Source organism: Acinonyx jubatus, chromosome C2 (genome assembly GCF_027475565.1).
Source record: "Acinonyx jubatus isolate Ajub_Pintada_27869175 chromosome C2, VMU_Ajub_asm_v1.0, whole genome shotgun sequence".
NCBI classification, from domain to species: Eukaryota; Metazoa; Chordata; class Mammalia; order Carnivora; family Felidae; genus Acinonyx; species Acinonyx jubatus.
In genome coordinates this window covers 60,406,464-60,431,661 of record NC_069384.1, presented here as the reverse complement: position 1 = coordinate 60,431,661, position 25,198 = coordinate 60,406,464, and the positions used below count along the sequence as shown (strand labels likewise).

At 33.9% G+C, this 25,198-nt stretch overlaps 1 protein-coding gene across 39 annotated transcripts in view; it reads left to right on the top strand.

The window, feature by feature from the left end:
* The window catches only part of ZBTB20 (zinc finger and BTB domain containing 20), a 762,566-nt gene that overhangs the window by 26,650 nt on the left and 710,718 nt on the right, over positions 1-25,198 (top strand). For 6 of the 39 annotated variants that reach the window (XM_053221869.1, XM_053221856.1, XM_053221861.1 and 3 more), the window contains exon 1: positions 10,626-17,491. The exons of the other annotated variants lie outside the window; for them this stretch is intronic. The gene's annotated coding sequence lies outside the window, so the exon portion shown is untranslated. Of the gene's footprint in view, positions 1-10,625; positions 17,492-25,198 lie in introns of those variants that run through there. 39 annotated transcript variants of the gene reach the window in all.

The window sequence follows — 25,198 nt, the reverse complement described above, 5'->3', positions numbered from 1 at the left end:
TATGGTTGAAAATTTTGATAATTTTTTTTAATGCAGTCAGAAAAATAAGATAAATTAGCCCAACCGACAATCGGTTTGTTGCCCAGTTAGAAATAATATGAATTTGGGAATTTCAGGGTACAGACTATAAAATGATCTTATCTCAACAGGTTATAATTCTATGTTATTTAGTATAGTCAGTCCAGGCTTTAAAGCACTTTGAATTATTACCTTCAAGGCAAAAGCTTGGATCTGAAACCACCAAACAGGGAGCCTGCCATCATTTTCTTTCAATTCCAATGTTTCCTCCCTTATCAAATGTCTAGTCTATTTTGTTTCTTTTCTGGTTAAAGCCATTTTGAAATTGTGGCTGTTCCTTGCCATACTAACTAGAATACTTGACTCTGATTCAAAGGTTTTCCATTTTGTCACTTTCTTCCCCCCTTCAGTTTACTTAATTACTGCCTTGAGTCAAACATGTGCTAACGCACCAATCTGTTGTAGTAGAAAGAGCACTGGATTGGGAGTGAAGAGTTTTCAGTCGCAGCTTTCCATGAACTAGCTTAATGATTCTGTGTAATTATTTTACTCCATAAAATCTTCTAATCTGAAATTGTCTTTAACTTGTCATTTTGGGACTTTTAACCATTCAAAGCTACTTTTTAAAAAAAATTCCTTTCCTAGATTAAGGTACTATGACACTGTCTTAAATGACAGACTTAAATGACTCAAGTCATTGACTTAAATTCATCCTTGTGGTCACATCCTACTCAAGTCTTCACTTCATATGTTTGCATTCCCAAAACAACTCCTATTGACTTTTTAAAAAACTGTTTATTTATTTATTTTGAGAAAGAGAGAGAAAGTGTGAGTCAGGGATGGGGCAGAGAGAGCAGGAGAGAGAGATAATCCCAAGCAGGCTCTGCACAATGTTAGCATGGAACCCAACATGGAGCTTGAACCCATGAACCATGAGATCATCACCTGAACTGAAACCAAGAGTTGGATGCTTAACCAACTGAGCCACCCAGGTGCCCCTTCTATTGACTTTTTTAATTGATCTTTTTTTCAAATAAATATTATTTATTAGAACAGTTTTAGATTTACAGAAAAAAATGAGAGCATGGTACAGAGTTCTCATACATCCCATACCCAGTTTTTCTTATTATTAATATTTTGTATTAGTATGGTAATTTGCTCCAATTAATGAACCAGTGTTAACATATTATTATTAACTAAAGTCTCTGGTTTATTCAGATTTGTTTTTTTTTATTTAATATAATTTTTTGGTTCAGGATCCTGTCCAGGATACCATGTTACATTTAAAGTCTTTATATTTTTAAAACAGTTTCAGGTTTATGATAAAGTTGAAAGGAAGGTACAGAGATTTCCTGTATACCCCTCTCCCACACATGCATGGCCTCCTCCATTATCATCACTCATCAAAATAGTACTTTTTTTTTTTTCTTACCAAGCATGAACCTACATTGACACATCATAATCACCCAAAGTCCATTTTTTTTTTTTCACTTTGGGTTTACCACTGATGTTATTCTGTGGGTTTGGACAAATGTACAATGTCATATATTCCTTATCATAATATCATGAAGAGTATTTTCACCACCCTAAAAATCCCTTTTTAGAATGGTGGTGTTCAGTAGGTTAAGTCCAAGGAATCCTGAAATAGCAGTCTTTGAGAACTACTTCATTCAATTTAGAACTGTTAAATAAGAAATTGACACTTAGGTGAAGTAGAAACAAACACAGAGCACAAAATAAGATTTATTAAATGCTTACTGTGTACCTGGCATTAAGCTTATTGAATTTAGCCTCTAAGCATTTGTACTTAGAATTAGTCTGCTGAATGTAAATCCTGGTTTAGTGTTATTATTGGTTGTGGGACTTGGGCCTCACTTTTTTCATCTGTAAATGGGATAATAATAGTACTTACAGGATTTTATGATTATTAAATAAGATAATATATATAAAATGTTTAACATGGTATTCACTATTTGATAAAGTGCTTGATAAATGCTACTTATTACCAATATTTAGATAGTCACACTTAATCATCATGAAAACCTGTTCTATAGGTACTGTTATTTCCCCCATTTTATTAATGAATTAATAAAATCAATAAAAATTAACTAATTAATTTAAAGTTTATTTATTTATTTTGAGAGAGAGAGAGTGAACATGGAAAGGGCAGAGAGAGAAGGACAGAGAATCCCAAGCAGGCTCCACACTGTGAGTGCTGAGCCCAATTGCAGGAACCCTGAGATCATGACCTGAGAGGAAACCCAGGGTCTGTAGCTTAACCTACTGAGCCACCTAGCTGCCCCTCCCCCATTTTAAAGAAGAGGACAAAAGGTTTAATGATATTGAAAGGATTTGTCTAAAGTAGTAGGGCCAAGATTTGAATTTCAGCAGTCAGAATCAAGAACCCACATACCTTTAATTTTTATGCTCTTATTTCCTCCTAATAAGTAAGAAACAGATACAAGGAAAGATAAGGGCTCAAATAAATGATTCTTTAAGTGTACTGTTGAGATTCTTTGATCATCTAAGTGATTAATTAGCTGTTCCTTCAGAGTTGGTTGGATGAAATGGTTATCTTGTTTGAATGGCCCACCCAATATTTTAGACACACCTATTTTTTCAGTATTTTGTGGGTTTTTTTGTTTGTTTTTGATGAAGAGGTATTTTATTAAGATATTTTATAACTATAAAAATAGTATATGTACTACATAGGAAGTATTGAAAATACAGAAAAGTTTATAGGAAAAAAGTACATGATTTCAGTACTCAGAGACAACTGCTTTTTTTTTAAGATTATCTGTATTTTTTATTATTTTAATTTTTTTTCTAGCTTCAATAAGGTATGACTGACAATAAAAATTATGTATATTTAGGTTGTACAAAATGAATTTTTAAAAGATGTACAATGTGATGATATAATATACGTATACATTGTGAAATGATAACCACAATCAAGGTAATTAACACATCTATCACGGCACATAGTTACCTTTTTTATTCCTTTGTGGTGAGAACACTTAAGATTTACTTTCTTAGCAAATTACAAATATACAGTACAGTATTGTTAACTGTCATCACTATTCTGTATGTTTGCTACCCAGAACTTATTCATCTTATACTGTCATTTGGGAAAAAATATATTGATTACTGGGGACATTTAGTGTATTACTGAAAAATATAAAGTTACACTCTAAATCTTATTTTAAAGTCATTTTCTACAATGAACAACCAGATTAGCTATTATAAGTTTTCATATTTTCGTTAATTCACTGTGTTTTCATAAAAACCTATCTTCTAGGAAAGTGTTACTAAAATATTTGGCTGCACCAACCAATTCTCAGGTCCTAGAACCAGTAGTGATAATAATGTGAATATGTCCTTACTTCACTTTGGGCCCAGGTAAATAGTTTAATAATATGTATTAATTAGATTTAATTTTCTTAGTATAAAGCATTCTGTTTGTTAGTTCTGGCTAGGATTTTTTTTTTCCCTTTGAGTAATTGGGTAACCAGTCTTGATGGAATGGTAGGTGAAAGTTCAATTTGTAACTTACTACTTGCAAGATCTTGTACAAATTCTTTACTCTCTTTGAAGTTCAATTTATTACTGTGAATAATTAGGATAATGTCAAGTAACTTCACAGGGTGACAGTGAAGATCAAATTCAGTAGTTGATATGAAGAAATGTTTTAAGCTGTTATGTGATAGACAAATAAATATAAATTTTTGATGTGAATCATTGCTAGTTAGAAGAGATCCATAGTACAAAAAAGAAATTGAGAACCTCTGGTTTAGGAATAAAAGGAGGAAATGGATTATCATTTAATGAATTTTCACTATAAGTCAAACACTTTGTATCTGTTTTCATTGAATATTTTTGCTCAATTTTCCCTAATGAGAAAACTGAAATTCAGGGAAAATGAATAACTTATTTCAGGTCACGACTAGTAAATATGGGAGCTTGATTCAAACTCAGCTTGTTTGACTCTAAAGCCCATGTTCTTTCTACCTAAACACTCTACCTTCTGTACACCTAGAGATGGGGTGTACTATTCATGAATAATTAAGAGAAAGATGAAAAGCTAATCTTTTAGTTTCTCATTAAGATACAGTGATGCCTTGCATTTATTATTACTTCCTTTACTTTCTCTAAATATTTGAAAATAATTTGCTTTTTTTCCCTTTATAACAGCATTATGAGTTGGATAGAAAACTTTGTGAGATTTCACATGTGATTAAGTATATCACCAGCTGGTTTTTCTCTACCTCAGGTCACTTACCTGAAAAAAAAAGTCATGAAGAACATTTATAATGCATTTCACAAATGAATAAAATATTTTATAAAAAATGAAAATTCTTAATTTAAGTGAAGCAAATAGTGTATTTCATAATGTCTTTTAACTGATTTTTTATAATACATAGGCAGTCATGATTTCAGATTCACTGATGAGAATTGCCTACTTTACACAGAAAATATCCCCATGAAAAGCAACATTTAAACATTTCTTATCCTCTGGGGAGGGCTTGAGAAATAGAAAGTTCCATGTAGTTTGAGTAATCAAAGTGGTGTGGGTTACATACACAGAAGAGTTAAATAAAGGGAAAGATCACAGAAATTGCATTCAACTTCCTTCTAAGTCAGCTTTTCATAATGTAGCTTATTTTGTTTCACATGCAGTCTCTTTTATAGAATATTAGGCATATCAATGGTTTAATATAAATATAGAAACACACGTCAAAATCCAAATAGAAATTACTTTTGTATTATCCATACCTTACTTTTCATCTGTTTATACAAATAATCAAGGGTTATTGTATTTTCAAAAATTGTGGAGAGTGTTGTTCTTACTGCAAAGGTATAATGGAGTATGTATAAAACAATAGCGTGTTTTGCAGTGCATGTGCAGTTAACTGATCATTCCTGTCAGTTATGGAGTTGGCTGACATTTTACAAACAATAAACAGCAAGTTATGGTGGTATCCTATGTACATTCATTCAACATTTATTTAATTATTGAGCACTTAATACATTCAAAGCATTGTACTTTGCACTCTATTAAGATATAAGGATGGCTATAACATAACTTTGCCTCCAGGAAACTTGAAATTTTGTGGAAGGGATAAATATGCAAACAACCAACTCTATTTGCCTTAATAAATATTACTGATTTTGTACAATTAATCTCTGTCTTTCCTGGGGAAGAAAACTATTTTTTTTTATCAAGTGTTCATTTTATGTAGACACTGTACTCAAGAATTAATGCGTTCAATGTGCCTTGAATAATGCCTTCCGCTTAGTAGGTAGTCAACAAATATTATCTGTTACTATTATCAAATATAATCATTAAAGCAATTCTATAAGATAGCTATTTTTATTCTCATTTTATAGATGAACTATACAAAGACAGGGATAGATAACTTGCTTAAGGATACATAGTCAATAAGTATTATTCAGATCTGAATTCAAGGCTCATACTGTAGAACAGTAGTCTCAAAAACAGTGAGCATGTGCCCTAAGGAATATGCAGGATGACATATTAGGGTTTGAGAAGATAATCAAAACTTTTATGTATATATTTTTTGTTTAACAAAACTAAGATTAAAGTTTACTAATCTTTAGTATGCAGATTGGTGCTGGCAATGTCAAAGTATCAATCATATGCATTGTATGCATTGTATGCATTGTGCAAAGTATCCTGAAGGGAGAGTGGGAGTGGATTTGCTTTAAGATTTGGGGGTACTGAATTTTATTTGTGCCTTGTTGTGAGGAATCACAGTTTATGCTATCCAGTTTTAACTAAACTAACTCTTACAAAACAGACAACTGACTTAAAAAAAATAATAGAACAAAGATAGAATAATAGTCAAACATATTTAAACAAGAGTATCTTTAATACATATTATGCACATGTCAGCTATATTATAAAGTAAAAACAATGACGATTTAGTCATTTGACAATAAATCAGCCAAAAATAATGATCAAGAATACATCAATGATCAAGATACAAGAATACAAGTCAGCCAAAAATAATGATCAAATATACATATTTGAAATGTGTACTTATATTCATTCTCATTAAGGATGAACCTCACCCTTAGTGTATGATGTGCCCTGAGCCAAAGTGACTGAAATAATGCATGAAGAATAATGCAGTGCCCAGGCAGAAAACTATATCACATTTATGTGTCAGCAAATGTTAGAAGATGCATAGAAAACATTGCTGAAGATTAAAAAAAATAAGTCCTTGAAAAAATTATACAGTGTGAAAGGTTTACTATATAGTTAAATGAAAGTACTGATATTTCCAATATTTCAACAAATGGTATTTGTTAGGCTCAATTTCACTACTACAAAGAACTACATTTTTATGAAACACTGGAAGGCTTGCTGGGGGAGATACTTGCTAAGCCTCAAAATACTCTTTAAGTAAAACAATACCTACTGAAAAACCTGTGTTAACATAGTTTTGGAGCTTCAGAGGGCTTGGGTGGAATGGAAAAAAAGATTTCTAGGTAAGATTACAGAGGTACTTCTACACATGAAATTCTTTTACTCATCATTTATAAGCAACTTATTTTAGCAAATCAGTCAAAGTCAAAAGTATACATGGGTACTGTAGGATATCATTGATGTGGTTAATTTTTTTTTTCAACAGATGCTTTGCAATATAGTAGAAAATACATCAAATATAGAAGAATCTTAAAATTTTCGTAGAATTTTTATGATAGTTCGTAATAAGATGGAGAGTGGACATGAATATTATTTGCACCACTGGAGTTTCACTGGTTATTCAGTGGCTGAGTATTAGTGATACTAACAATGAGTTGAGAAGGTAATGACTCAGGGTATGGAGAGAGCATTTTCATATTGAATGTTTGTAGTTATATTCATTATAATGTGATTTTGTTGCCAAAACCAATGTAATTGTAAAACTCTAGTTTCTGCATAATTGAAAAACTGTATCAAAACTGTATCTGAGAACTTTTTAAAATTTGGAATAGAATTTTATAACTTGTTTCAAAATCTTCCAAATGAAATCTTTAAAGAGGCGTTAAAATTCTTTTTTTTTTTAATAAAAAAATACTACAAATACCTTTTAGTTTATAAGAACAACTCATGGACATTTGGAAAGATGAAAATTTACTAGGCAAATTTCAAGAAAATCTTCAACGTAATTGTTGGTTGAGATTGAAAATTGAGTATTGTGATTTAATAAGCACAACCAATTATGCCCTTCTTCCGTTTGGTTCTATTATTTTGTGAGGCTTTTCTCCCACCGTGACCATTCCAGCAGGTATCACAATAACCGGATTGTAGTAACAGATCTTCACGTGACTGTGTCACAAAGTGTAAAACCAAGCTAAGATATAAAGAATGGCAAATATTTAACCAAATTACTCTAAAGTGTTGTGTTTTAGTGAGAGCAAAAATGTTTTAAAATTGCTAATAAATACAACAAAATTAAAATTTATTTAAAAGCATCATTTATTTCTTGTTTTCTTATCCTTTAAAGGGCTTATTCATATGTTCTGTAATGTATATAACATGGTAGTATAAGTCTATAACTTACAAATCATTATATATATTGAGGTGTGCGCTTATATTGATCAGTGCCCAGTCAGAAAAACAGAAATGACTCAAGACAGAGAGACTTTAATCCGAGAATTGGTTACAAATGTGTTGGAAAGTCTGATGGAAGGGAAAGACAGTGGCAATGATATGTAACAATGAATATCTGCAGAAAGCAAGGGAAAGTTTTGTTACCGGAGCGTACAAGCACTGTGCTGCAGAGGCAGCTGGAGCACTGCTGCTGCTGTGGCTGTTGGATTCATCATTGCCACTCTTTGCAGGAAGCCAGGCACCCACACTCCTACTGACATGGCAAGAGCCCAGCAGTCCACGGTTCCACCAATGCTGTTTTACTTGCCAAGGCTGTTAAAGCGTGTGCTGTTCTGCAACCGCAGTACTGGTGCTGCCATCCGCAGTCCTAAGAGCCAGATCCCAAGAGCCCTGCACTGCAGAGGCTGCTGAAGTACCTTTGTTGAGGTTGCTAATGCCAAAAGCAAAAGAAGAAAAAAAAATGTTCTTTGATCATTTGCCAGGGCTTCTCATTCTGGCAAAGTAATCTGGGAAATGTAGTTTTCAGGTTCCAACACAGAAGACTATGGAAGGGGTGGGAATGGAGTTGGGAACTAACAGATAAATGATTGTTGTAGAGTTTAAAATATTTTTTAATGATGGGATCTATAGTTTTTAAAAATTGGAGAAACCGTTGCTCTAGAGTATAGCAGTAGTAAAACTACATCCTCAAATTTTATTTATTTGTTTTAGAATGTATTCTAGTTTGTTATCTAAAGCTAGCGTTGTTATTCAGGAAGCAAACACTGGCACTGTATCATTTATTTACAGCCAGTATTTGTTTTGATTAGTTACAGTGACATTTATTATTGGTCTGTGCCCAGACCTTCAGTCATAAATATTTTGTATATCATCCACCACTTCCTAAAATCTCCTCTGATTTATTGTTAATTTCTATACATTTATTAATTTAACTTTTAAAGTAATAACGATAGTGAAAATGCAGCACCTGAAGACTTCAGAATTTGTTTCATTTATAATGCCTAATATTATGTTTTATAATATCTATTATTTTATTATAAAATATACTTTAAACATCTGGTTAAACTCCTAAAGCATAAATTGTTTAGTGGCACATTGAATTAATGCACTTATTGGTGGATAGAGTGTAGGTGAAGTTTAGTTATTTTAGGCAAAAACAACATGCATTTTATTAATTATTAGCTTAGAGTGTTTTTCAATTATTTCAATTGCAGACTTCTAGATATGACATCATAAGAAGTGTGTATTGGAGTAGCAGACCACTAAATTTCTAAAATGAACTCCATAAAATGACGACTCAGTTCTTTCATAGCCCTTTTCATAATTAATACAGATTTAATTATGGGCAGTTTTCCTCTCTTACTGATTACTAGTAAAACTATTTCCTCAATTGGTGAGACATTTCTTTTAGGCTCCTGTTCTATATAGGTTTAACAGATGTTGGACATACTATTTGTGTTTTGAAAGATCCCATTATTACATTTTAAGTAATATAATGTCGTCAGTTTGAAACAGAGTAGGACATAAGCCTAGATTTATGGATTTTCAACATGAAATAGAATTTATGTTGATACTTTTGATAATTTTGAAATACCTGATATAACTATTAAAATAACATTTTACTTAGTATAATTCATTTCAAAATTTCTATTTCATAAGAATCCTGCAAAACATGTCTGACATATATTTACATATATATAAAAATATATATAAATACTTATAATATTTACATATTTATATATATGTATATATATATACACACACCAGAATGTATAATATATACATTACACACACACACACATACACACCGATTAATAAGATATTTCTATATTTGTTATTAATAGAAATGAAAAAGATTGAGATTTTACGCAGCTTCTTTTCTAAAAACTTGGTATGTCCTTATATGTTTAAAAGGCTGTGGTTGTAAACTTATAAGTTATTGGGGTCAAATGGGCTTTCTTAAACAAAAATAAGAGATACTGTTTCCACCCATTTTGAATCATCCGTGTGGCCTGTTGCCTCAGAGGAGTTAGCACGCTGTTGTCATGCTGACTCTATTATTAATAACTGGCTTCAATATTACTGGACAGATTGTTACTAATGTTTCCAACCCCTTAATCAAACTGGTTCATGGTAGCTTTCTTTTATCACTTTTGAACATTGTTTATATGCTGCTTTTCTTCATTATCCTTTCTTTAAATTTTACTTTGTGACAATTAATACGATTTTTCTCAAAATATGTGAAATAAGTATTGAAATTATCTGGGAAATCCATGTGCCCTCAAACCTGTTTCCCACCATTAGTCTTTTTTCAAAATCTTCGTAATACCACCAGTTTATTATTCTAGAACATTTTTAAAGTAATTTTGTCAAGCCTCTCCCTCTATCCCTCATAAATTCCATTGCATTGATTTTAGGCCTGACTTTACCACTTAGTAGCTAGGTGACTTGGAGCCTCAGTGTCCTTATCTATAAATGAGAACATTAATATTACCTTTCTTACAAGGCTGTAGGGAGGATTCAATGACATGCGTAAGTAGCATTAAGCACAGTTCTTGACACATGTAGTAGTGGTAATTTTTATTTTAAGAATGAATCTTTTCTAATAGTAGCAGCTTTTTAATTTTTTTTTAAATGTTTATTTTGGAGAGAAAGAGACAGAGTGCAAGTGGGGAGGGGCAGAGAGAGAGAGGGAGACACAGAATCTGAAGCAGTTCCAGGCTCTGAGCTGTCAGCACAGAGCCCAACTGGGGCTGGAACTCACGAACTACGAGATCATGACCTGAGCTGAAGTCGGACGTTTAAACGACTGAACCTCTCAGGCGCCCCAGTAGCACCTTTTTAGATCAGAAGAACAAGATGGAGTTTTTGCGGGTAGAATCACCAAGGAGGATGGTGGAGAGCTCACCAATCTGCTGGACAAATAACAGCTATTAGCAATTAAGATGCCTCTGTTATGTATCTTTTTTTTTTTTAATGTTTATTTATTTTTGAGACAGAGACAGAGCATGAATGGGGGAGGGTCAGAGAGAGGGAGACACAGAATCTGAAACAGGCTCCAGGCTCTGAGCTGGCAGCACAGAGCCCGACGCGGGGCTCGAACTCACGGACCGCGAGATCATGACCTGAGCCGAAGTCGGACGCTTAACCGACTGAGCCACCCAGGCGCCCCTGTTATGTATCTTCTATGTGACTTTTATTTTTCCTATAGAACACACGCCACAGTTTCTGTTTCTTTTTCCTTGTGTATTGAATATAACCTGTACATATGAATAAATTATTATGTAAGTGTTGAAACTTTAAAGACAGTTGCCAGCACTGTCCTAGATTGTTTAAGAGAGACGATTGAGCAGGGAGCAGGAAAAGTTCATGTAGTATACATGTCTAATACATTTTTCTAGAGCGAGGGAGATATTGCAAATGACATTTTAATGCTTTTTAACCCTTTGATTTAAAATTTATTGTGTCACGAAGGTACTCTTTTCCTGTGTTTCTGGAGATATTCATATCATTTAATTGATGGAGGTATTAACAATTAAATTATAATAAATTGTAATTCAGACATTAATCTATACGCTTTTTCTCTCTGACCGTATTTCTCCTGTATATTTGTGGGAAAAGGTGATTGACTCATATCTATATCTGAGTCATTCTATGTTAAACATGCTTTTGACTTTTTGCTATTCACCATCCACCATTTACTGACCACTGTTCACAGTGCCACTGGTCACTCCTTGGAACTCTGGTCTCTCTAAGAAGCTTCTATGTTTGCAAGGGCTACAGTATATGGATGAATTTATCACAGTACCTTCATTTTCCATCCTTGTACTCCTCATTACACTAGTAAACAAAGCCGTACAAGCTTTCCAGAAGGTTTGAAGAGAAGAAGATTGGCAAAATGTAAATGTCTTAGAAGTTAATATTAGGCATCATTCTTTTTAGAAAAATCTTTTGGCCACCTTGACATTGGGAATTTCTCACTACCCACCTTTCTTTCTTATCATTCTCCTCTCTTCCTCCTCTTCTGTCATCTCTATGCTCCCCTGCCTTCAAATTGTCATTAGTTTCTTATGGAGTACACTTTGGCACCACAAGAAGAATTATTCAGTTCCCACCCACTTTCTGACCTTAACCAGCTTACTAAAGTGTTTTCTTGAAAAGGGATTGTTTCTCTCCTATGAGGAATTTTAAGGCCAACTTTCAACTTATACTTGAACACTTATGTAGTAGAAGTGAAAGAAATAATGGATAAGTGAAATGTGAAGGGAAGCTGAATTTTCTTCTCAGAGATTATTCGAATTAAAATCCTGCTAGCTATATAGGACAATACTTTTTTATTCAACATTTTATTAAAAAATTTTTCATACATAGAGAAAAGTTGAATAGTATTACTTTTTTGGTACCATTTTCATTTTTCACAAGATCTTAAAGTAAGAATATGTTTTATATATAATTTAAAAAGTTTAAATGCTATTTAGAGGTGGTTTATATCATCCTTAGAACCCAAGTTTGTTAAAATATTTAACCAAGGTTTATAAATTCCATATATTGTTGCTTTGTTTTTTCATTCATTCACTCATTCATTCATTCATTCATTCAAGAAAGCTCTATTGAGCTTTAACTGTACTCCAGGTGTTCTTCCAGATATTAGGCTGTCAAAGCTTGATAAATAGAGTCCCTGTTCTGGTGGGTCCTTCAGTCCAATGGCAATGGGAAGTATATTAAAGGATAAAATGACTGTAGCACTGCAAAGGGCATACTAAAGATACTCCCAATGATGTAGTTTTCATGGAATGTTTTGTTTTTGTTTAAAACTTAAATATTTGTTGACTAGAATTGAAATGTATCTCTTCCTATTTAAGGATCATACTACTGGTCTTCTACTAGGAAACTATGATTTATCTACAGGCTCTTCTAGTTTTTCTTGGGACTCCTGGGACACAGTTTTAAAACTGGTGACTCAAATTAAGGATTATTGTCTAATTATATATACCACAATAGAATTACTTTATGATGGTGGCCTCAATGACAAAATCAGTACTTAGTATAGCACTTACTCATTTTGACCCATTACCCCAGTCTTTGCTTTTCCAACCATGTACCAGGGCTAAAACTTGTTCTGTCCTTCATTGCAATATGACTTTTTTTTTTTTTTTAACTACTCCCCCTTCTTTTTTCTTTTGGGAATGTTCCTTTGAACAATCTTAAAATGTTTCAACGTTTTTTTCCTGTTTAGCCTCACATGATATAAAAACATTAGCGATGTCTGAAAAAGGACTTGATTAAAGTGTGTTCAGGATAGTGGTAAATGCTTTTGAAATTAGTTGAATTTTTTTGTCTTCAAGATTAAAAAAAAAAATCTCACCCTTCATGTACTTTTGGAAGTGTTCATTTCCCAGAGTACTCTGTGACTCTAAAATTAATGAAACTGTATGCTCCAGGTTAATATCTATCACTGATTTCCACAATCATTTAAGAATTTCATGTACTGTGTACTTGTAGAAGACTTTTCTAGGCGCCTTGGGGGCAATGAATAAAGTGTACTCAATGGGTCTATAAACTACACTGCTAGAGAATAAACCATTTGTCTCCAGTACCTCCTTCTGCTCCACATTTGTCTCCAATCTAACCTTAGTACTAGTCCCTGTCTTGTGCGTGCATACACATGTCTTTCATAAGCCACATATTAAATTTAGGTATTTATTTTGTTGGACTTTATTCTGAGGGAGAAGCACAAAGTTTAAGGCACTGCATTACATGAGATATCACGCCATGTAATGGCAAGATTATTTGCTTATACTAATATTGTTTGCTGCAAGTCTGTCCCCCAACCAGGCTGTGAAGTCTTCAAAAGCAGAAACTAAATCATATGTTTTATCTTCACTTTTTACCCCCAAGTGTCCTGAATGGCACAGAGTGGACATATAATCCATGTTTAGTTAATGCACAAAGATCAGAGCAAGGGCAAATTCTTTCTTGCAGAATGAGTCATTAGTATCAAAGTATTCAGAATATATCTCTAAATAATTCAAAGTTAAAACCAAGTGTGTAAAATCTAATGATGGTTATTCAACATCTCTCACAAATCATGTGTAATTGAATCCTTGCTTTTTCCACGATTTTCTCAGGCTATTGGAAAACGGTATTTTTTATTGTATTTTATTTATTATTTATTTAGTTTTTTTTAAAGCAATTATTTGCATTAGTATTAGATATTTCATACCTGAACTAAGGAAACTTTAAGGACTATGTAGATTTTTTAAAATTTTTGTTTGTTTTTTAAACAGAGGGCACTTAAGCAAATAATCTATGGGAATTATATATAATGCAAGTAGGCTTTATACATTGATAGACTTGTTGATTACAGGTTGTTTTTCAGTTCAAGCAAATGGAAGCACATATTTATGGACATTTGGAAACAAAGAAAGGCAACTGAATGGATTATGTAAATTTTTAAATAGAGTTGCTAGACTCTTAAACCAGATGTGTTGAGAACTCTGTAAATTAGAAGAGCAAATCTGTACTATGCTGTATTAGTAAGCAAGATGTGAGAAATCGTCAGGATGTGTTGAGTTTGACTCCTAAGCACAGAATCTTGTGGTTAGATGGGGACTTAGCTGCCATTAGATACTGGGAGAGAGTAGGATGCAGGGATTAAACTTGTGCTCTAAACCAGACAGGCTGGGTTCAAATGCTATTACTCCTCTGCTGTGTGCTTTCAGGCAAATTGCTTAACCTCTCTGTTTCTTCATCTGAAAGTGCCACTAAAAATAATCTCTACTTCATAGGGTCACTAGGGTTTAATGAGTTAATAAATGAAAAATACTTTGAAGAGGACCTGGCAAATAGTAACCACCTAAGCATTAGCTATCATCGTAATCATTGTTATGTTATCTACTTCAGTTCCTTCCTTTTAAATTTAATTATTTTTTTATTTGAAGAAGTGGAAACTTCATTTCCATTTGGATGGTTACATGGCTTGCGCAGGGCATACAGTCTACTTGTGGCCATGCTGAGACCAAAACCAGTTTTTAACTCCCACTCTAGGATCTTTCTACCAGATGAAATTGCTCCATGGCATATCAGCATACAAAACCACTTAATTTAATAACTATAACTTCCAGAGTCTGATAGTCAATTAGGATTATTGTTTCACATGGTGCTATGGTTAATTCAGTGCATGGGTCTTGCGTCCCAGCGGGGAGAGTGTATCTTGAACTCCAGAAAATACTAAGAATGTGCCACTTACTGTGCTTGGAATCTAGTAAAGTGTGAAGATATGGAGAAAGCATTGAGGTGTTGTGCATTTTGCACTAAGCCAAAATATTTCTTTTTCTTTTTAAAATTCAACTAGCTAGTTGTTTTTTAGAAAAGGGGAATAGTTTCACGGTCCTTTACATTCCTTTTGACTCCTGCTGGTGGAAATCAAATAATGTCTTCTTATTCTCCTTGGGTTAAAACAAAACGATACAAAACAAAAATACCTAGAACCTTATTTTAAAAATCAGGACATGGTTATATCTAATTTGAATCAGTCTGTCAAACTGTGAGGCCTGTGTGCTTTTTTAAGTGGCATTTTTCTTCAAACATTGGAATACAGCTTCAGAGAAACAATAGGGCAATAGTAGAAAAACAGAACTGCCAGGCTGAGCAGTAAGGGGTGAGATGCGTGCTGGTACCTTAGGCAACACTGAGTGTATTTTAGAAAGGTTTTTCTTAAGACGTGAGACCAAAAGCATATCTGTTTATTTTATTACATCCCCTTTCCTGTGTATCTGTCCCCTCTTTATTACGCAACCACCCTTGAGAGGGGTAAAACACTATTGCAGCAGCACCTGAGAATTAGAATTAGTGGTTTTCAGTGAGAGTGGAGGGCTGGACTCTTGGTTTCCTACTAGAATTTCCCAGGACAGTTTGCACAATGTGTGGCTAGACAGCATCTTCTAATTTCTGTTCTATAGGTTATCTACCCTTATAATAGCTAAATCAATGCCTATCTCCATTCTGAACCAACGTAATGACCCAAGGTATAACTGATGTTCTAAAATATTTTTGTGAATCAACTCATGATAGACTTGATCTATAAGTTATATATTGAAGTGATTAAGTTCTTTATTTTATTAACTGAAAACTGGCTTTTAAAGGAAGGAATTGATGCTTATATGGTACAGTAGTTTTGTTTATGCAAAGGAACGTATTCTAATTTTTGAAGCATGGTAAAACACAAAACCATATAAAAAGGATGATTTTAAAATTAATATACTTAATATGCAATTAATTATTGGTTCCCAGATTCAGGGTTTAAGTAGGTCAGAGGCACTCACATTTTTCATTTTTGTGTAAATTTTCTTTAGAATATTTAACTTCTATTGTGATGTTTCTAAGTCCCACATAGTGACACACAGCCAAACTGTATAGAAATATTTTAAGGAAGGTGGATGTGTAGGTAGACAAGCAGAGTATAGTTTTAAAAAATCTGGGGACAAGAAGAAGAGCTTGAAACTTGTTCTGTTTTTTGATGTTTGTAATTCCATAGCTGCAAATATATCACTTAAGGGAGGAAAAGTCACCTGGGAGTAGAGAAAAGGTGTGAGGATCACATAGTGTGGTGGGGAGTGTAATACCAGCAGTATTTTGGTTCTAGCCCATGAAAAAAATGGTTCGTATATCAGACAAAGAAAAACAGTTTTGTTTTGGTTCGTTTTGTTTTTCCCTTTTAAGGAAGACTTATTTAGAAACACTGATTAATTTTATTTTTCCCTCCTTATAAAAGAACAAGGGGTTTCTGCTATGGTTTCAGACCCATATTCATTGAAATCTTGTCCTATTTATGACAGAAGCTCCTAATGGGATTTATTTCTGTTGTTGTAACATTATGTACTATATGCATTGCACCTGTTCACACAGAGTACAATGCATTGTGATATTTGTACAGATAGATGCTTCAAATAAGAAACCAATCTAAGTCTTCTAGAGTACTAGTCTATTAGTACTTAATTAAACTTAATTCTGTTTTTGTCTGCAATTGTGTGTATGGTCTTGATTTATTTACTGAGCAATGATTTCTTCTTTGCAGTTATCAGTTTTGTCTGAGATCAGTTTCCTATTGTATGGAGTCTTTCTTTCAGAGCCTCCTTTAAGACTGCCTCTGACTTTAAAATCATTACTAGGCTTTTGTCAGAGCAGATTTGTTGACACTCTTCTCACATTAAAAAAATTTTAAAAGATTGCACAAATAAGCTATGCATTTCACTAGTTCCTGCTAATATGCAAAAATGTATTTTGATAATTACATGTACTGTGTGCCAGAACTGAAACAATACATTCCTCATAATGGAGCATAAATAAAGAAGGTGGAGCCAGCTGCTCTTAAACTGTTTATTTGCAAGCAGTAATGATATAGAGAATATACCTTTTTCACTCTGTTAGTCTGGCAATACTGAACCTGTTGCTGCATTAGACCGAGTTGCATTTTGCTGGATAGGGGAAGGAGGGCTGTCTGCTGTCTGGTAGGAGGGCTTTGTCTGTGCCTTTCTCTCTCTGTTTCTTTCTGTTTTTCTTTCTCTCTCCTCCTCTTCTCTCTCCCTCTCTCTCTCTCTCTCTCTCTCTCGCTTGTTCTGTCTCTGTCTCTCTCTCCCTCTCTGCCCCCCCCCCCCCGTCCCTCCCTCTCTCTTGCTCTCTCTCTCTCTTCCCGTCTCTGTGGTTTGTAAGGTAGGTTGCAGTGTGTGTATATACACAACATCAAGAGCAGGAAAATGGACTCATTAGGGAGGCAGGCAGTCATTACCACTCACACTGTACTTCCAGGGAGACACCGATTATGAGAAGAGAAACTCAGCGCTGGGGAAGAAGGTAGGGCAGACAACTTTCATAAAAAAAAAAAAAATGCCTGCTTCCTCAATCCCCCCTCTACCTATCATCTCCTTTAGCCCCCAATGCTTTTATTCTTTCTCCCTTGAATTTTAATTTCCAGATTTAAGTTTGACAGAGCTGTTGCTAGCTTGAAATTTGGAACATTTATAGGAGGCCTACCCTCTACCAATTTTCCTCTTACTTATTTAAGGGTGTGCCCCTGTGATTCAGTTTAATTACTTTAAAAATAATTACAAACAAACCTATTTTTCTCACTACAGTACCAGATAAATCAGTATCTTTCACTCTTTATAACAGACCCCTCCGTATGTTTGTTAGTCTCTTTGCTTTTCTTGTCTGTTTATGCAATTCCATCTGTCTGTCTATATATCATGTTGTCCTTATTTATTGCTAACTGGGTTTTGTTAGTTATGTGCCAATGAGTTTTAGCTGCAGTGCCAGTGCGGGTATTACTAAAGTGAGACTCTTGTTCTTTGTTTTACATTGAAGTTTAAAGTCCATATTTACAGTTTAAATCCTTGAAGCAGGTTGAATACTTTTTGCCAGCATATTTATTTTATGGCATTGGCTGTAAGGTGAGGGGTAGTCACTGAGGGTGGGTAAGAATCTAGAAATTATTTTTATCATCATACACTCTTCTATGTTACATCTGGGGGGGTGTATTTTGAAAGGAACAAGGTACTCTGTTTTGTAACTTTTATTTTGCAGATGGACTTTTGCATTTATAGGGATATCACTGTGGTTAGTAAGAATGCAAACTTTCTTAACAAACAGTTTTTATCCTAGGACAGTTTCTTTTCAGTATGTTATTGTGTATTTATGCTTGGGGAGGACAGGGTGGGGGCTGGCTATCTTTTTATAAAGTGGAAGCTATGAAGTGTATCAGGCCATCTTATGCATAACTGCAAGGATTCATTGAACATTTCGGGAACTATAAATAATGTATTTGTTATTTCAAACATAGTTCTGAGGTGCTTTGTTTTTCCTTTATTTTTTTTTCTTTTTTATGGTGGGAAAAGTTGCATTTCACAACTAGCTGACATTGTTGAACAGTTTTCCCAGAAGAGTGTTCTTCGAAATTCAAAAGAGTAGTTAAATAGGTCCATTTGAAATGGACTCTTAATGGAGTTTTATTTGGATTTGTCCGAAAGTAAAACTGCCATTCCTTTGATAAAAATTAAGTCAGTAAGACACGCAAACGTTTTTGAGCATATACAGGAGGAATGATAAAAAATGGACGCTGATCTATAAAGATCTTTGATAATAACAATCACCTTTTTCGTAATAAAATATTTATTTAATAGAAGTGGCAGACTTTTTTTTTTTTTTTTAATTCCATTAGGCCTCTCTGACAACACAAAGAAGTCCATAAAGCAATATTCTTAAGCCACCTGGGACGCTAGAGCAGATTCCCAAACATATTCTCAAGGTTCAAACCTAGTAAAATGTTTATTAAAAATCCATTATTCCAAGAGGGTGGTGAACTTTTACTGCTAAAAGTCTTTTTTTCCCCTTTCTTTTTAAAAATTTATTTGGAGACTTTTAATTTGCTTCTATTGCCTAAAGTGTCTTTTAAACTGGAAAGGACAGCTTTGACCAAGAGCAGAACAAATACTAAGTACATTCAGGTCCTGTCAGAGGTTTTTTCCCCCAAAAATTTAAAGGGAAAGTTTTTGGGGGAGTCTATTGAAAGTGCATGTTAATATGGTACATAGTATATACTGTTTCAAATGTGATTTTTCTCCATTTCAAACTCTTGACCCAAAAATTTGTTTTAAAACAAAAAAGTGTCATGTCAGAAGTGTGCATGTCTCATGCACCTGTCATTTTCTATATTAACATTGTGAGGACTATCTGAAATTCTACCTTTTTTTTTTAAGAAATCTTTCATGTATCTCTTGATCAACAATTCTTTTTCTTTTTATGTGTATGTGTGGAGATATCTGTGTGCATATATGTGAAAGTATGTATATATTCTCACACAGGTATGGGTAAAGAAATCACAGATTCTTTGCAGATATGACATTTTAAAAATTTCATGTTAAGTATATTTATGTTAATGAGAAGCCAACAAAAAATGGACAGGCTTTTAGGAGATGAAAATTTATCTTAACCTTCTAGAAAGAATATAAGAAAGCAAAAATTTAGTCATATTTATGGTTGGCTTGATTTTTAGAATGTGCGTATGTTTTCCTTTGCATTATAACTGTTGGCCTTCAGTAGGTATAAAATATTTTTAGTATGAAAAATAATCTTGGCCTCTTTGGGGAGGGATTGTCAAAGTCTGTATAGTACAGAACATCGTAAAATGTGCATAAGTAAACTTAAAACCAGTGTACTCTGCTAGATGGGGCTTTGGAAAGCTGAAAGGTGTGTGTCACTGCAGGTCTATCGGGTGCCGGAAAAGTCATTAAGTAGCCTTACTGGTTATGGTGGCCCCTTCCTATCAGCACATGAAGACTATTGAGAGCCCTGATGTCTTGGTCAGGTCACAGTGGGGTTCATTTTAATATTGGAGCAGACAGTTATCTAACACACCCACATGAGGAAGTGCTCTAAAGCAGTTATTTCATGCTTTGCCATGCCCTATAGCTAAAACAATTTGGTACAGAGTGACGTGTGTGTGCTTTTTAACTTCTGTGTGGTAAAAATTAGCTTTGGCTCCTTGGAAAGGACCAAAAACAGTGGAATAGCAAGACAGTATAATTCAGATGCTAAGCACACATTGGCTTTAACTTTTTTTTTTTTAACTTAAGGAAAGAATTACTATGATTATTTTTAATATAAAGACTATATAGTAATTTCCTGGATTTTACTCATTAAGAGTTTAAAACTTGCAGATACTTTACTTCTTCACATTTTTCTCCAGAAGTCTACATTCATCAAAAGGATCACAGCTGCATACTTTCCTCTGAAATGTGAACAAATAAATGGCATTCCTGTTTATTTATCTATTTTTGAATTTTAATGATTAGTCCTTGTGCTAATTAACAAATTCCCGTATTCATAAAATCTGGCACTTCATAAATATCCAATTGTGTGATTATCTACACATGTCCTGGCTTTCTACAAATACAGAAATGATCAGTGGATGTGTTCATGGACTTACCCAAGTCTGAGTAGGCGCTGGCCATGCTACCACATAGGAAACCAAGTTCAGACTCTGAGCAAATGTGTTGTCCCAGGGTCTGGCAAGGTGTGTGGATATTGCTGATATTGCTAATTAGTGATCCTTTCTGGCAAAGGAAGGACTGATGTGGACATTCTTTGAATGCTGCTAGTTCCAGTCTTCTTCAGTCTCAAAGGTGGCCTCCTTAGGTCTAAAATTGATAAAGGATATTAGAGCTGATTTGCCTTGCGGGCCACTTTACAAATACATTTTAACAAACTACAGTTGTCACTGGAGAATATACCGAACTTCTATGAAAAAAGTAAAATAGTATATCCATCTCAAGTTCCTTAACCAGTAAGAATCTTATTAGGATGAAAAGTTGCATAGCGCTGAAAAGAAAATCTAAATAGTTTTGTTTTTATGGCTGTGTAACTATCACAAGCAAATTATGGAAATCAAATATCACTTATAGTTCACCTACAACAAGGACAATAAACACCTAGCAGTTGAGTAAGTGTATACATGCAAGCATTAGTATTAACTTAGAAATCAACTCTTTCAAATGTTTTTTTTTTTTTCATATTGTATAAGCCATTTTGGTTACCTTGTATAATCATTAGGTATTATTTATAATGATACTAGAGTATCATTGGCCATTTGATTCTTTGTTCCGAACTTTCAAATTCTGTATAGGATGCGTAGGTATTTGGCAAAACTTGAAATGTGTAATTTTCTCACAGACTTATGTTTTGTGCATTTTCATTGCTTAAGTAATTTCTGGCATTTCGCAGAATCCTCAGGGATTATAGCCAATGTCAAATCGCTAGTAAAATCCTTTTAATTCTTTACCAAAAACCCAAGGGCAATATCTGTATCAAGAAATTCTAGAGAATGCCTGAGTTTATGTTTTCCTGTAACATATTTTACATTTAATCATCAAATAATATTGATACCAATTACATTTAATGTATCAAAAATATATTCTTTGAGCTCTTTTACTTCTGATTTTATCATAGGCAAGCTTTTAAGGTTGTGGGAGGAAATAATGCCATCTATCATTACTGTAGTATATGTAGTAACCACTACAACAGATGCTGGGGACAACATTCAAGGGCCCATAAGAAAAAAGGGCTTTTCTGCCACTCTAGCTGTTCGACTGTGATAATAATTAAGTGGTGTGCAAATGTGCAAATTCTGCTTAACTTTGGTTTCAGAACCTTTCCTCTACTCCAGGATCTAGCCTTTGGTGATTCTGCAGTTCACTTGACAGTAATCAGCTTGAGGGCATGGCACTTACCTTTAGGGAGTCTTTTGACACTCAAGTGAAACTCCAGCCAAGCAGTTTTACAGTTCAGTTAACCAAAGCAACCCTTTTATAACTGCTTTAACTCGGAGAAAGTTAGCTACTGATTTCCAAGTAGGAATATTGAGACAAGGAGCAATGGCTGAATTCATTGACCTATCTCGTTACTAGATGGAAACTGGGGATATTATTAATTTCTGAATAGTTAGCCTTTGAAACTGATTGAAAGGGTGGTCATTATAGCATAATATGTTTACCTCCTTGATATTAGAAGTATTTTGATACTGAATACCTGTGGGTCTCAAGGTATCGTGAATTTAATGTACATATGTTATAATGTTAAGTATTTGAAAACTTTCAATATTAAAAAACTAATGTAAAGATTTGCATTCAATACATATGAAACTACTAAATGGGATTTAGGGTTTTGGAAATTAAACCAATGTTCAATAAATTGAAACTAAAAATGGCAATAATTATTAATGTCATACATAATGGTATTTTTTTTGAAAATTCTTAATCTAAACTTTTAAAAATCCATGTTTGACTTTAAATTAATTAAATTTTAATTCTATCTAATGGTTAGAAGCCTTGGGTTTTTTACTAAATGAACCTGGGTATTTGCTATTTTTACCTTTCTTTCAGAAATGTTCTCTGAATTACTGTTGTAATCAAATTGTGATTTGTTGTTGGCAAATTCCTTTTATAGTTTGAGCTTCTTTCCAGTAAATGAAATGCAACTGAGAGAAAATTAAAGTAAAGTTGTCAGTTTGTTCAGGTACAAAATTAAAACCTAGTAAAAAACTTGCTAGCAGAAAACTATGAATGTTCTAGGCTATGTAATTTATCTGGTAGATATATGTATTTATATGAAAACTGTAAGGCTACTATTGTAAACAAACAAAACACCTTATTTAGGTACCAAGACATTTAAGCAGTGTAAATGTTATCCTCTCTTTTACGTTTAAACGGGAACAAGGCAAATAGAGTTGCAAGAGTGGCTTTATGTGTTGGATTTTTCTGTTTTTAAATACTGAACATTACACAATTTCTTTGGCACATTAAATGTACTATGGGTCTGCACATATTTACTAATGTTTGCATCTTCTTGGTCTTATGCACCTACCACCTGCACTGTAAGTTGGGTAAAAAGAATTGGAATAGTTCTTAACTTTTTTGAATTCCTCACATCAACAGTGGTTTTATTGCCTCACCTCATCTCAAGAGGGGAGAAGAATAGAGATGATTAGGAAGCAAATGGGGATAAGAATACAAGTAAAGCTGCCAGTGGAGGGGTGGGTGCTTTTGAAGCTTCTATGTTTATTGCGAAAGAAAAAGACTTCCCAACCCCCCCCACCCCCGTAAAAGCCATCTAGCCTATCCAACAACAGCACTACCTTCTTCCTACACCTATCTACTGTAGATCTGCTAAATTCCTCCTCCGCTCTAAGATTCCAAAGTTGCCACCAAAAGATCATAGAAGAGGAAGCCAGAACATCTCATACTTCTATATTCACTTGCCAGGATTTCTTCATACCTTTTGTCTTATTTTAAGTTTGGAGTTATTTTATCTTGGAGTTATCTTCATACCTTTTGTCTTATTTTAAGTTTTAAGTTAGGTTTGGAGTTGTGACCAGATTTTCATAGTTGGTGGACAGATTTCATTTGTTTTGATATGAAACCTTCCCAATAAAGCATTCCCAAGGCATGTAGCAAAACTGCATCATGAGTTTAATTAAAATGGTTGAAGTGATCGACAGTGTAAGTTTGTGTGTGTGTTTCCTCTCTTAAAATGAAATCAAATACTTTTTATATAAAATAAAACAAAAAAACAACTCTAAACTTCCTGTCAGTCTGAATGGATTTAGGTTTCTTTTTACAAAATGGCTTTCTGAAACCATTTCTGTATAGTGAGTTTGACTAGCACATTCTACTCTGTTCCCTGCCCACTTTGCTTTCTAAATGTTGAATGAATGTGACTAATTGGTTAGTTTTTTTTAAAAGCATGTTATTATAATAGCCTCAGAATATACCCATGCATATGATGATGTGTAAGGACTTATATACAATAGCTTCAGTCCTATCAACCTAGCATCAAAATATGTGAATAAAAGTTTTAGAAACTATTTTCCTAGCATGTTGGGAGAAACACTATGGCGTGGTTAAAAAAAAAAAAAAAGCACTACTCTGCAGAACAGGAGGCATTAATTAATGCCAAAAAGGATTTAAAGTGGTAAAATCTGGAGGCTTGGTTTCTAGTCCTGACTATAATGACTTTGAATAAATCATAACCTCCCTATTCCTCAGATTCCTTGCCTATAAAATGAAGGGGAAAGCTCCTTTGCAGATTTTCTTTTATCTTAAAGAATGTATAATTTTATTTTAAATAGCTATACAATATTGCTTACATTTTCTAACTATAAATCATAAACATCTGGAGAGAAGTTTAAGTTGGTAATGATGGAAGAATAAAGGGATTTTAGTTGCTCTGAGAGAGCCCACGTACTTTATTATTATTATTATTATTATTATTATTATTATTATTGGTTGCTGTTGTCTTTAGCTTAAGTGGATGTCAATTCAGTGTATTATTAGGTCTGTTTAATGATTCAATGAATGCAATAAACCCCAAATTGTCATTTGTCAGACAAAGTGACATAATTGCCTATGGTTGGTTTGATAAAAGGCCTGCTTTTAACCAAGCGAACACTATGGTTCCATTCTTTCCCACTGGCCACTAGATGGAGAGGCGGTCCATGTCCACGGCCTTGCCCATGGTAAACAGTTCACTTACGGCTTTCCACTGGCAGAGGGGCACTGTATTCCTTTGGACATTTCTATGAACACACAACATGACATTTTGTAGGAACCATCAGAGAATATGTTCTCTTTTATATACAGGCATCATGTGATGTTCATGAAATACAAAATGATTTACTCTTTCCTCAGCCACCATTAATGCTGGTAGACATAGCAGAAGGCCAGTATTACCACTCTGGTTTTAGTTATCACAGTAGGGCCTTTTGCCTCTTTCCAAATTGTCCATTTAGAAAGGGCCCTGAAATGAATGTCAGCACGACAGTGCCACCTTGTGTCCCTGATGCATGAGCCAGTGAAAAGGAAAGAACAGGACATTTGCAAAAATTTGGCAGATTGTTTTAAGCTCTGATTTTGCAGTAGCTGCACAAAAATACATGCTTTAGTGTGTTTGGCAATTCTAGCTACCCAAGGAGAAATTATGTGTGCACTTTACCCCTTCCCTCATCCCACT